The following is a 14,781-nucleotide window of genomic DNA, read 5'->3' as shown; positions in this document are numbered from 1 at the left end:
GTATTGAAAAGATTTTAAAAGCATCGTGGGTATTTTTGCAGCTTTATGATATGTAATGAGGTCTCCCAGAACAAGTCTTGCCGTCCCTCTCTTTTTCCTTTGTATTTAATCTTTGACATATCAGATGTAGCAAATTAATCATAGAATCACAGAACAGCTGAGGTTGGAAGGGACTTTGAAAGCTCTTCTGGACCACCTCTTTGTTGGAAAAGGAGCCTAGATGAGTTTATCTAGCACTCTATCCAATTATGTCTTGAAAACCTCCAGTGAAGGGGACTCCACAATGTCCCTGGGAGGTGGTTTCAGTGATTGATTTTTCTCATTGTGAAGAGTTTCTTTCTTATTTCAAGATGAAACAGTTTAAATTTCCTATTAAAGCCATTTAAGAGGGATAGAGAATATAAGGCCTTCGGATATTCCTTTTATTTTTTCTTTAAATGCATAAAAAGTAGCCTTCTGGGGCTTTAGATTTAGCATATTGTATTAAATTTAAAGCCCATTCAATCTCATTTTTTACTCTGCAGGTATGTGAGACAGAAACTACTTCCCAAAATTCAGGCACTGAAGTTTTCCCCTTGGTTTTCTACTCATGGCCTTACAGTGAGAATATAAGAAAAATGGGACCTCTAGGAAAAGCTGAGTTTTGGTCTTACCCACTTACATGACAGCAGATCTACAGACAGTTCCAGCAGGACCAGGGTACTTCACCGCTGGAAATGTGACTGCTGGTGCTGACAGGGGCTGTACGAATAGTGTAGAGCAGTATGGGTAAGGATGGCTGGGAGTCTCTCAGTTTGTTGTAATAAGTGTCCTCTTTTTCCAGAAATGTCTTCAGTTTATGGCATGATTATAGTCTGAATACCTTAATTAATATGTGTTTGCATGTATGAACACATCCTGTTGTGTTTTCTAGTGGCTTCTCCCCCAGTATTTTGATACGCAAAAGACTCCCGTCCCTTCTTTTCAGTCATCAGTCTCTTCTCTTGCTCTCATGTGCACTTAACTGAAACCATGATTTTACAATGAACCGTCTTTCAAATCTTCTCCCTCTTTAGCCTTTTTTCCTTCAGCTTCTCCTTGTCTGCTCTTACAGCTTTTTTTGACCCCCTCTTTACATATGTAGCCTACCTGCAAACTACTGAAATCACCCTGGTCCCTCTGTAACCAACCTCCTTTCAACCTTGTTATGCTACAGTTCTACTGCATATCTGCTCCTTGAGATAACCACAGCTGCACCACATCCGTGAATCCTCCCATCTGTTTTAAACTTTTCCTTTGTCTGACTCTAAGGAGTGGTGACTGCACAGTCATTTTCCTCCCCAGCTTTGCAGGAAGGCTTAGGATGCAGTTTCAAGCTGCAGCTAAGCCAATCTAATAATAACAATAATCTGGTGCTGAAAGAGGCAGTCCTGCTCCTCTGTTTTCAGATTCTCTCATCTTTCCCCATCTCTCTTCAGAAGTTAACTGATCTGATGAGAACATTTGGTTTGGTTTGGTTTGGTTTTTATTTCCCAGGTGGATTTCCCATACCTGATCTATCTATTGGTTGCTCAACAGCTCTGTCTGATGCAAAAGGGGTGGTGGCAGCCTTTACCCCTGTTTGCTGCAGTGTGAAAAGTCTCTCTGTGAGGAAAAAGCAGGAAGATAAATGACTGGCTACAGATTTTCCTAGGAGAAAAGGTGATCAGTTCCTTGTGCCTGGTGGCTGCAGTGGAAGAAAGTACGAAGTGATATGGGCAACCTGGATCAGTTTGTAGGAGGCAGTGGAAAGGAGAAAGGTTAATTTCCTTTCACTGCTGCCTGTCTAAAAGCAGTCTACAATAGCTTAGATTCTGTTTGTGACTTCAGTAATTTTTCATTACTGCTTTGAAGTGGAGGAAAAAGCTTGAAAAAATAGTGTCATTTGAGTTTGTCACTGATGTTTTTTGTATCAGTCTAAATAAATTGAACTAATCACTTTTCAAAATAGGAATGTAGACGGGTTTTATTGATGTATTAGCAGTTCCAATATGGTTAAAATTAAAGGTTACACATTCTTGACAAATTTGTTGACATGAAAAAATGTAGTGGTACACAGGAGAGCTTCTCATGATTTTAAGTATTTTTGCAATGTGCATTTGAGAACCTAGCATGCTTATCTCTTATTTGTCACAATTTAAGAGCATGCTACCTTTTGTACAGAACCCTCCACAGAATTTTAATTAATGCATTTCGAAGGAAACCCATTACATTTGTTACCACTTTTAAAAATAGACTGAAATCAGTTGCCCCAGTCATGAAAAATGTGAACATATCTTGAGTGTAAACTAACTGCAATGTCAAATAGCTCTGTTGTCTCTGTGTGTGTCTCTTTGTGTGGGCTCACATGCTTTTAGCTTCAATTGAGGAGACTAATTTTACTTTTGGAGGATTATAAATTCTGCAAGACAGGACAGTAATAGGTAGCATTACAATATGCTAGTTAATATGCTATTTGGAGGGAAAAAATGCATAACTAATCTTTCATCACATGAAATCATTATACTCACCTTTGAGATGCATTGTTTGCAGCTTTTGTGCAAGTAGTATTACATTAATAACTATTACATTAAAGAACTGCTTTTATGATAATTTACTTAAACTGCCTGATACAATGCTCTTTTGTTTTCTGATGCAAATATTTAACATGTGTGTATAATATTAGATCAATGACAGTATTTAGCTGTGGAGAAAAAAGTCCCATTTTGGCTGTGGCAATGTGCCCTGTTGCACCACTGGGTGTGTATAACATTCATTATGGAATTTCTGTGTTTTTTAATGAAAAAGCACTGTCACCTTTGGCATTTCCAGGTCAGCCAATGGGATGACTTTCATTCTTTAAAGTCCCTAATTTAACCAAAACAGTGAACAAGAATCACTCGGGTGTTGCCAGCTTCCTGGGCTAGAATTCTGTAGCACATTGTATAGAAATTTCAACTGTATGGGTTTATTTAAGGGAACTACCTTTTCCTTTCATGACACATTCTCAAAGAATGACATCATTCTGAAAAGGGGCAGCTTCTGCAAAGGAGGCAGGATTCTTGAGAAAAACATATTTATCATCCCAAATTGCTCTAAAGGTCAGCAGTTATACTGCTGGTACACTCCACCTCTGCTGAGACAATCCTGTCTCACTTCTCAGCAGTAGCTCTCAGTTCTGCATAGTTACTGAAAATCAGGACAAAATCAAACAGCAAGAAAACCAGCATCCTGCTCATTAAATTCTCAAGCCTTTCTTCATATTTATTATTCCAAAACTCTTTATATTATTCTGAGATAACTTTTAAGGTAAATGACCTTGAGTGAGAATGGGAATGTTAGGCAGCGTTTATAATTTCTTAAGCAATAAAATCCATTCAGTGCCTTCACTGACATCAATGAACTGCATTTTACCAAAATCACAATTCCTACATAATGCAGTGACATTTTTTGGAAGGCATCCTAATTCAATCTCTTAATCGTAAGCTTTAAAGTAGCAAAATTGCAAATAGTTTAATGACTAATAAGCCTATGGATTAGAGATAGAAATATCTGTATACTACTATTCTGCTATGTCTATGCAAGGTATAAATATAAATCAGTGTTTTATGTGCTGCCAGTCACAAGACATCTAGTACTGCATTACATGCAGACACCATCTGAATTTTACACAGCTGCATTCATAAATCAGCTATAGGAAGATAAGTTTTTGCAAATCTTTATGTTTTGACAGCAGAAGTGCTGTCATGTTATTTTAGGTGTCACATCTAGGCTGCATTAAGACAAAACAGGAAGTAGAGAAAAAAGTGAGGAAAGTAAATTAACTTTGAAATCTTGGCTCTTTTGATTAATTATGTAACTGATGTTAAGGCTTTTCCTCTTTTTTTGTTGTGTTTGTTTGTTTTGTGGGGTTTTTTTTGTTTTTGTTTTGTTTTGTTTTTTACTGTTCCTACAGTGAACACTAAAGAATACAAATGAAGGAAAAATAAATTAATATTAGTGTGAAACAATCTGCAAACATAGCTTCTGAGGCAGTAGGGAACAATCAGTTAGTGCATTGAATGACACCTCTGGTTTAAGATGATGGCATATGGCGCTTTACGGTAGGCACAGGGATTACACTGCACTCTGCAGTGGCTGATCCCCATTCCTGCCAGTCTTTAACGTCAGTCAGAGGTGAGTGACTCAGTTTGCACTTCCAAGTAGTTTGAAGCAGGATGGAGTTGGTCAGGTTTTGTGGCAAAGCCATTCTGGAGATATTTAGGAGGACTCTGAAATGGGTGCCATGGGGCACAGTTGCATAAAAAATTACACAAATAGGAATGTGAGAGCTTGGTTTAGAGCCATCTCCATTGTACTGGTGCTTTAGATACCCCCAGAGAAGGTGCTGTCACCACACACCTTATCCTTGCTGCCTTTTTCCCTTCCCTTCTCCAGATACAACAGCCTTCCCTGCCCCCAATGTTTGCTATTTTCACCTTGTTCTTAGCCAGATTTTAGAAGTCTCTGTAGATTAGGATCACATAAACGTAAGTCAACACTGACCATCAGAATATGGATGATATTTACACTGAATGCAAAACAAAATCTCTCACAGCTTTCTCTGGCCAAGCCAGGATCCCAAGCTCACTGGTTTGTGCCCTGGTGGGTGCTAAGGTTTACAACAATAGATGCAAATTCGAGATAACCACTTATTTTAGGACAGGAGAGCAGACAAGCCACACAGTCGCTAAAGTAAATCACATTTATAAATAAGACTTTTCCTTCAGTCATCTGAATATTTTACCCTCCCCAACATACTATCTTTCCCACTTTGCACTGTCAGTAGTAGACACTTGCTGTCCAGGCTGATGTACCCTTTAGAAATAATTCAGGTTTTTAATGTTTTCAGTTTTATCTGGTCCCACAAAAATAGTATTAATGTGCCAAACTCAACATTCATTGGAGAGATCATGCAATTGCAGTGAAAAATGCAGGGTAATGTTTGGGTAACAGAGATGAAATTCCAGTAAAGAAGAGTGCTAAATAGACAAGTCAGGGAAACAGGACATGCCATGTCTAGGTCAACTTTGAGGTTACCATAGGGAAGCCATGTGTGCACCCGATTGTTTTACTAGTAAGTTAGCAGTTATGATGCTTACCAGTTAAGCCTCAGAAAATGTCTAAACTACCTTGGTAGTTTGAATTACCTATGGTAAGGAAGGTATTAATGCACCTTCATGTTTGCCAAAGAAAACTTCCACATACATGCACAAAATAAGAAAAATCATGGAGTTATCCTGAAAAGACAGAACAGTTGACTCAGTGTGGGCAGCAGTATAGCAAGAGGGTTTACTTTGCAAAATTACTTTTGTAGTGGTGTTGAGGGGTTAGTGCTGTAGGGCCTGGGAGGAAGAGAGAGGATGGGAACCACTGTGTTCTCTGAGAGATGCCTGATCTGACTGTGCCTAGTCAGGATGTTCACAGGACCCACCAGAATTGGCTTCTACTTCCAGCCAAATGCACGCCACAGGGAATGATGCCCCCAGATGTTAGTGGCAATAAAGACACCTGCAGGGGAAAAAAACAACTTTCATTGTGTTGGGAAACTTAACTGTGAGCTAAATGAACCTGGCCTATCCTTTCGGGGGGGGCGGGGGGAAGCTAGGCTGAATGCTGACACATCAGCCAAAATCTTTCTCCGTTGCTTTACCTCTGACACAGAAAGTCAGATCTTGGCATTGTCTATGAGGTTTAGGGAGATCAGTAAAAACATCTGGGAGAGCAACATCTGCAGGAAAGAATACACTGCACAGTCCTTGCCCCTCTGTATAAGTGGGGTGGCAGAGAATGTGCAAGCAGGATAACTGCTACTGACCATGTGGCACCCCACTGCTGGGGCAACACAGGGAAGCAGCACTTTGGGACCCTGCCTCCACCTTCCAAAACTTAAGAAACAGATCTGCAAGGAGGCAAAAATAGAAGCACACTGAAAAGCTGGCAAAAATAGAAGCACACTGAAAAGTTGGCAGGAGTGTCTCTTGAGTTGCAGTGAACGTCTCAGGATTGCATTTATGGCTTTTAATCAAAACTCGGCTGTTTCCTGAAAGGCTGCATTTATTTACACTTTTTGAAATGGAAATAGATTTTGGAACTAGAGCATATCTAAATATTAAATATAATTACCTTCAAGTCTCCTTTTTCAAAAAGTTGCTTAGAGTAAACCACCACTTTACAGCAAAGCCAAATCAAGGCTATGGAAAATATTTTAATGATATTGGCTGAGAAAAACTTTCTTTGAAGAGCACTAAAGTAACTTTCCTATTAAATAGCTGGAGATGCAAATTCATCCCATTACTAGTGCTGTAGGAAACTACCTGAAATACCGAAGTATTTCTGATATTTAATTAAGAATTTTACATTATTTCCATTCAAAGGCATGTGTGAAGCATACTGTTTTCAAATCAAATAAGAGTCTAGGATTTTGCAGTCTCTGGCACAGAGGAACACAGGATATGATGCAGTCATTGCAAGAATTGACCCTATAGCATCTATTAAGCCCAAAAGTCACACCCAAAAGCTTTAGCTGCCTGGAACAGAATTAAGTGGAACCTAACACTGAAAATGAGATCTAAACCACTCCTGGGCTAAAAACTGCTTGAAATCCAGGCTGTCCTCCTGTCTTCCCTCTCTCACCGATTTGGTCAGAGACATCACTGGGGTTTTCCACTGAACTGGCTGCATTTTTAACCTTACTGGAACCAGATCCTAGTAAAAGCACTGAATACACCTCCTCTGGGATCCAACTCAAGCAGTGTGGCAGCAGCATCCAGCTTTTATATGTTAACCAGGTGGTTTCAAGGATTATTTCTGGTTTTGTCTTTTTTTTTTTTTTTTAAATCCAATGGCTAGTCAATGTAAATGCATACAAAAAGATAGGAGCAAACCTCCCCTTCCATGAGGATTCCCTCCTTGCTGGGTTGCTGGACACATGCTTTTGTGATCTGTCTTCCTTTAAGAAATGAATAATTCCTCCTTTTCTTGTAGGCTTGCTCAGTTTCTTGGAGCTGAGTGAGTGACTACTTGTATCACAATGAGAGTTGTTTGAAGGGAAGTATGTGATGAAGAATGTCTTCATAACAAAAAAGTACATTCTGGAAAGCACACCAGCTAGTCAGGATCACAGAGCAGTGGTGCAGCCAGTAACACACTAATGAGATTGGAAGAGTTTGTGTGATTTGGGAGTGCCTGAATACAAAATATAAAGCTTCTGTCTGGTGTTATGAAATCCCTATGCCAGAAATCAGGGAATGTAATCCAGCCTCTTTTGTCAAATTTTGTCATGAATCTTCCAGGCAAGGAGGGGTTACTAAACCTTGTCAGTTATCCTTCAGAAGTTGTTTGCTATAGGAATGGGGTGTATCAAATCTAGCTGTGCAGAGTTCGGGTTCAGAAAGTGGAAAATCCCCAAAGAATTTAAAAGGGAAATTATGAGTTCACTATTTAAAGTCACAGAACAAGAGATGCTGATGGACTAAAGGAAGAGTAGGAATGGTGCCCTAGGATACCCTTTTTGAAGCTCGTCTAGAGGAACAGATCCTGAGGAATTCAGGGGGTGCCAAGCAAAGCATCAGACTGACGTATGCCCATGTGTGCAAAGGAGAACAAGGAGCAGAAAAATCCTTCCTGAAATGTTTTCCTGCAGAGGTGTAATGCATCTGTTTGGCAGACTGTCTCGTGGTTTATACCAAGGTACACACTTGTGGCAAAGCAACGTGCTGGCCACTGAATCAGTTGCACTTGCACAGACTATTTGTGTGTGCCAAGCCTAGGTCTCTATGTAGTCCTTCCTACCTGCTTACCCTGCAAAGATGCTGAGGGAGCCCTGCATGAAGATTTTTATTTTATATCAAGAGAGGGTGATTTTTCTGTTTGTTTATAGTTGTATAAAGCATGAAAAGCCAGACTGTGAATGGGTTCAAGACAGACCATCCCAGGGTGCATGGATGTCGCTGGTAGTCTGCATGGTAATCCACAACATGACCATCTTTGTGTTGTAGTAATGTGGGTGGCAGCTTTGCATCATCTTTGCAAGCCTATTTTGTCCTATTACATGCATCAAAACGTGGTCCCATGCTTCACAAAGTTAATGTTAAAGCTTTAAGGATGCTTCCATGGGAAAATCCACACAGAGGAAGGAAGATAATTCTTCAAATCTATTGTCCATATTTGAAAGATGAAAGAGATATGAGAGGAGAACAATATAGCATATTCTGTTTTTTGATAGGATATTTGAAAACTGAGGTTTTCTGTAAGAGATCAAAACAAATGACATTCTGTCACCTGAAAATATGTTGGGGTCCATGTGTGTGTATGTGTCTGCTTGCTTTTAAGTAGAAACTCTCAGAAAACAAACAAACATAGCATTTTTTTTTTAATCAGCCTATCTGACTGACATGCTAAAACTGACTTAATTTTTCTCATGGGAAAGGAAAACAGGAACCATCTTGTTCTAGTTAGATATTTTCCCTCACAATAAAAGCCAACTATATCAAGGGTAGCTTTAGTACATGGAAACAAGCACAGCTCCCAGGGCAAAAATTCCTAGGTACGAATTCAGCAGTTAAGCAGTAAATGTTGCTGACTACATCCTCTCCCACTGCAAGGTCAGTTTATTTCCTAAAGAAAGTACACCACTAGCATATAATATAATCTGCTACATTTTAAGACATGTAAGGGATTAAGGTATTTGGCTGAAGATCACAGATTCTAATCAATATTCAGATTGCCTGATAAAAGGAGAGTTAATTGGCATTAAAAAGACAGATTACTGACAGCAATCAATAGACCAGAAGAGAAAAGCACTGGTAGATTGTAGATCTGATTTGCAAAGGTAAGGGAATACCAGGTAGGTCTTTTCAGTTGTTTGGTTATTGGGTTTTTTTTGTACAACTTTTGAATGTTAATGTTCTGCTGAAGATGGTTTCAGACAGGCTGTGAGGCAACTCCTGTATTCAGCCAAGCAGAATCCATTGAAGAGTTGCTGAGGCAGAACTGAAATTGCAGCCTCACTCAAAAAAGCCGACAGTATTGTCAGCTAATTACTTTGAACACACAAATAGAATTCTCATTCGAGTTTGTGGATTTTTTTGGGTAAAATCTAATCCTCCAAAAGGCAGCATTCAAACTTGGGTATTCACTGATTCCTTGGCAGTCCCTGATCCTTTATGCTTAGAAGTACAAGGAAAGTGCAGAAGAATGGAAAGAAAGATACTTCTAACTACCTGTAACTGCTGCAGTGGGAAATGAGCCAAGATTCTCGACTAGATAAAGGTATTTGTTTTCTAGAACATGATTGTCTAATTTTCTTCATTTATTTAATAAAGTTATACCCTTTAAATTGCATATGCCTGGCTAATACTGTCTATTATTTCCTACATATCAGGTCAGGAATACTGACATTAGACTGAAAAGTAACAATAACTACATTAATGTATATTGATTATCTCATTGTGTATTCCCTATTTACTTTCTGGAAAGTGTATCACAGTTAATGTTTTACTGATGCCAGAAAAGGTCATATAAAATCAATTTATTGTCATTTTAAACTGCAAATATGTTTTTGGTAGGGATTTTTTACTACTAAGACAATTTTTCAAACTGCTGGTTTGTGTAGGATGTAGCCTATAGGGAAATGAGCCATGTTATTGGCTTTAAAAGCTTTCCCATTTTTGTTATTACTGCTACACATGAAAGTATTCACTGTGGAGAAGGGTTTCAATACTGATGCCTGTGTATCTGAACACCCTCTTTTTAAAAGAAGAGTGTATACAGAGGAAGGAAACAGTCTGTTTGATGTATGCCAGACCATTGCATGCTTTCCTAGATGGTGTAAATATATTGATATTTCACAGATTCATACTTTCAGATCTTCACAAGTAGTATCTCATAAAGCTACCAATACTTTAGCAAATGCAGTGGGTAATTCAAGCTTCTAGAATAACTTTGACTTTTTTTTATATAAAACCTCCTAACACAGATGTAGAGGAATTAAAAAGATTATGTGTGCACTTTTAACACATTAAAAGTGAGCTTCCATTTTGAGCATTTCAGGGTGCATTAAGTAAAAGTGAGGTGCATGGTATTGGAGAGGGTTCACAGAAAAAACCCAACATATTATTGCTAAAAGTAACCCCATCAGCTTGCTTTTACAATGTCAACCACTGAATAGTACACCAAGGGGCTCTTTTTTGTGCGCAAAGATCTGTCTTTAGAAGCTGCTGGGAGATGATGAGGATATGTGCCTGCAGGGGAAGGACAATACCTGCTGGATATTAAATGTGTAAGAAGAAAAGAATGAAGTATATGTGAGAAGGCCATTGTTCGTATATCCGTTTAGACTCTGCATCAAACAGTAGAACAGGGTACTGTATGAAGGAATAAAAGATACATTTGGATACAAGACAAGGGCATGTGTAATTTCATTTGTTAGGCTGGTACATTTTGTGATCAAGTTTTGTTCATCTAAAGTAGGTTTAAAATGTCAATCACATTAACTGAGCTATGAGTGCATGGAAATATCTTCACTAAAATAATTTATGTATAGATGTTTGAGCCTGAAGAAACTTGCCATGTGTTTTTGTAGCTAAGGAAGTGAGTAATCAGTGAAACCAGTATGGGTGGTATAGGAAAATCATGCACATGGTCTTGGCACAGCTGTGTGCTTTCTACATTCCATGAGATATTTCATAATGGAAACCCAATTGCTCCACTAATATAGGATACCTGCATTTCAGGCATGTATTGTGAAGCACCCAGTGAAGTCAAAGGATCTTACAGATTAGGAACAGAAAGTCTTGAGTGAACATGAAAAGCAAAAGAAAGTCCTTTGGGTGTTTACATCAAAGAGAGAGGAAAATATCCTGTTTCATGCATTTAAATGTGCTGATGTTTAATGTCTTGATGTTTGCCTAACTGTAATTTTTATAAATCAATTTTTAAATGGCCAAAAGTGTTACTGGGCAAGACGATGGTTAAGTCAGCAGGACTGTATAGCTAGTTGCAGTAGCAGGAAATTTGGCCTCATGTCTAGTTAGCAAGGCTGCAAGCCCCTGTGATTCAAATGGTTTTCTACTGGTAAGATTCATCCTTTGAACTGGCATGTTTTGGAGTCTTTTCTATTTATTTTATGTGATTACACAGAACATTGTGCAGTGAATGATCTATCAAGAAGTAGCAATAAACAAACATTGCCACTCTAGATGGTGTTTCATTGTTGATGTTTTAATTAAAATATTTGCTTTAAATCCATGCACATATAGACTGTGCGTGTCACAGTTCAGTCTGGAGGTGTTCAGTAGTTTTTCTGAGTTACCAGTTCCTCATTATTTTGAAAGACTAAGGGTCACCAATACTAAACTTGGGTACCTCTAGGTATACTGGAATGATGTACAGCAACTGAAAGTCAGCTCCAGAGCTCCTGTGTGTCTCAAGAGTATTCATGCTGTACTGCAGCTACCTGGATGGGGTGAAATGCCAGCTTATGAACAGGTAGGATAAACTGGCAAAACAGGTTGAAGTAAGATTCTGCTCAGCAAACTGGGATATGATTTCCTACAGTCTCTTTGGCTGTGACTACTCACCAAAATACAAGTCTTCCATGATAAGAACATAATCATATGGGTGATGATACAAAATTGAGTTTACGTTGTTCATGTTCCTAGAGGTGCAGATCTTAAAGCCACTCTTTCCCTTGTCCTGTTGTTTGCAAAGTAAGAAGCTTTAAACTGTGAGCTCTAAGGAAATCCTTTTAATGTGTGGCAATTTTCAATTAAAGTCAACTTTGAAATAAATGAAATGCTGAAAAGCACAGAAAGATCAATCAAAGGTGCTTTGAGCAAGGTTAATGCCACTAATGAATGACATGCCAGGTTTTCTGTGTTTCTTAATTTCTTTTTGAATTTAGTATCTTAAACTGTAAGTACCACCTCAGGGAAAGATATAATTAAACTACCTAATGGATGTGTGCACCCTGGCAAGGAGAAATTATAATAAAAACCTAATGTGGAATGAGAGATGTACAGCTGTGTACTCATCAAGCAAAATATGAGACACGTCTGCAAGGAATGTGTTAGAGAAAGTAATTGAAGGGAGCACCTTTGCATTAAAAAGAAAAGAAAATCAGTGCTAGTCATTTAAGTGAAGGATAATCTGTTTGTTCTATCAGTTATGATTTTATCTGAGATGTGGGGAAAAAAGGAAACAGTAAATGTGCACCTAAAGGAGTCTTGGTTACATCAATGAGTTTTTCAACAACTGTGTCTTTCCACCCATACTGTAACCTGGCTCAGCTCTTAGTGATTGGAACAGACTGAAAATAAACACATTCAGGTTGTGTTGCTATTACTACTACCTGGTTTCTATCACTTTCCTTGTTATGATCCGTATTTTTTTAAATTTGTTTTGGCTGCATGGATACCTTTGTGTTGAAATGGGGATACCTATAGTGTGCATTACACTCAGGCTTTCATCTCTTGCCTCCTGGATTCTGCATTAAAGGTCGATTCTTGAGCAGAAATCTCCCTCATGCCATGAGGAAGGGCTTTTTTGCCTCTCTTTGCAGCTTCTCAACACTGTCTTCCAGGTTCTTGTCCTCCATCAGGCTTTGATCAGTAGAAGGAATGCAGAGGTTCTCATGCAAGGAAGTAGTTTAAAGCTATGTTGTGATGTACAGTCTGTAGAGTCTCCTAGGTACAAACTATTTCCAGTTGGAAGGAGTTTCTGGCCTCCAGTGCAGGCAGAGCTCTGCTGACACAAGAGACAGTGGTGGACAGGGAGTTGCTTCAGATGAAGGACCAAAGGCAAGGACTATGGAAGGCCACATTATTGTGGCCAAGTTGTTTCCAAGCCTAATTACTTGTATCTATAGATACACCAAATGAATGTCTTTAGCTAGTTACCTTCTCCTTTCAAGTACCCATGTGATTGTATCAGTGGGGATGATTAAACATGATTTTGTCTCAAAGGAAATAATTAAGGATCTCATTTAAGTTTTAGCTTGCAAAAGAAATTGTCCAAAGAGGGCAAATGTGGTTACGCCAGGTAATGTGCCTTTCTGTGGAGAGTAAGTGCCTGACCCAAAAAACTTCCAGTCACTCAGCCTCAGTGTAATGAACACAACCAGAAGGCTGTATAGAAGCTCTAAGCCTCAGAAATACATTCTTTTCACCTTTGTAATGTAGTCAGAGTATTACACTGCATATAGTCAATAGCACAAAAAATTAGGATTCTGGGTGTGAAAAGCTACTAATTGTAAAGTAATCAGACATCTCACCTGTGACTAAAATCAGTCAAAACTGCTCACTGGTAGGAAAATGAATATCTAAATCTTCTCTGTATTATCCCACTTGATTGCTTGACAGTCATGGATTTTCCATCTTCTGCATTTTCTCCCATGGTTGCTAACTGTACTCAGATAATGCCTAGAAAAATGTCAGGAAAACCTCTCCTAAAACAGTCTGGGGTGTGAGAGAAAACCTAGTTACTGTGTTACATGACTGCAGTTTTAGGGAAGACTTCTAATTGTGTATGTGTATAGCCAAGGGCATATGCTTAAATAACATTAAAATCTGTGACATAATGAGTGTGCTAAAGAGCTTTCTGAAGTTAGAATGTAAGAAGTCTCTTAGAAGGGGGCACCACTGTCTTTGGCCTTCACCATAGCATCACTGCCACAGTGATACCCTCTGTCTCAGTTTGTATGTTTCTTCTTGTTTATAACTAGATTATTTATGGACATAATTCATTATTTCCTTCACCAGGTTCCACCCCCACAAAAAAAGTGTATCAGCTTCATTAAAGCTGATCTTTCCTAAAGTTCTAGTATTCTCTGTTAAACCCCTACATTTTTTATCAGCTTGTAGCTGAGACACTCTTCCAAAAGGCTAGTAGTTAATATTTTTGATCCCTCTATCCTTTCCATCACAAGCCAGACAATAATCTATCAAAAAATATGCAGTTCCAATATTTTAAATATACAATGGCAATACCCTTTAAAAAAAAATAAAAAATAGCAGTTCCAATATTTTTATTGCTGTAATACTATTTTGTTTAAGGTACAGTTTTAGGACAATCCTGGCGATATTCCAGTTTGACTGTGCTTTCTTAATTCACTTATTAACTGTTGTTACCGAGGCATGCCTATAAATCTTTACTGGCAGGAAAATCTAGTGTGCAAGGGAGGGGGAAGTAATGGCAAGCAGACACCCACACAGGCAGTCCAGGGAACAGATGTGCTAGGAGGCTGTAGCACAGCATATGCTCTCCTGCCTGGAAACAGCCAAGCCCAGCCAGACAACCTGGCAATTTTCTAGATGTGGCAGAGGAAATATTTACTCTTAAACTAAATTACTACTTGACTGATTTCAGACTGCCTTCCTAAATCTTCTCTCATTTCAAACACTAATTATTTATGCCATTCCTTCATAAATGCTACAGTGTTACAGACACTGACTGGTTGCTGCCCTCCATCATAGGGACACAAGCATTTTATTGGCCTCCTGCAGATCCTCGTCCATCCCACTTCAAAACATTTTTAGTTATGGTGTATAAAACCATAACTACATTTGTTTTTCAAACCCTTCTCCACAGCTTACAGCAACACTTTTTCTGTCCTGCAGCAAGGCATGCAGTTTGCCATTTCTGTGGGCTAAACACTGCAGCAGTGTCATTAAGCCCCTCATTTTCCCCCTGGCAGGAAATGTTCTACCCCAGTCCAAGTGATGTAGTAGATAGGGAGAAGTTAAT

Source organism: Chaetura pelagica, unplaced genomic scaffold (genome assembly GCF_000747805.2).
Source record: "Chaetura pelagica isolate M959 unplaced genomic scaffold, ChaPel_1.0 scaffold145, whole genome shotgun sequence".
Taxonomy (NCBI): Eukaryota; Metazoa; Chordata; class Aves; order Apodiformes; family Apodidae; genus Chaetura; species Chaetura pelagica.
The sequence above is the reverse complement of the archived record's forward strand: the minus strand, read 5'-3'. Positions refer to the sequence as shown.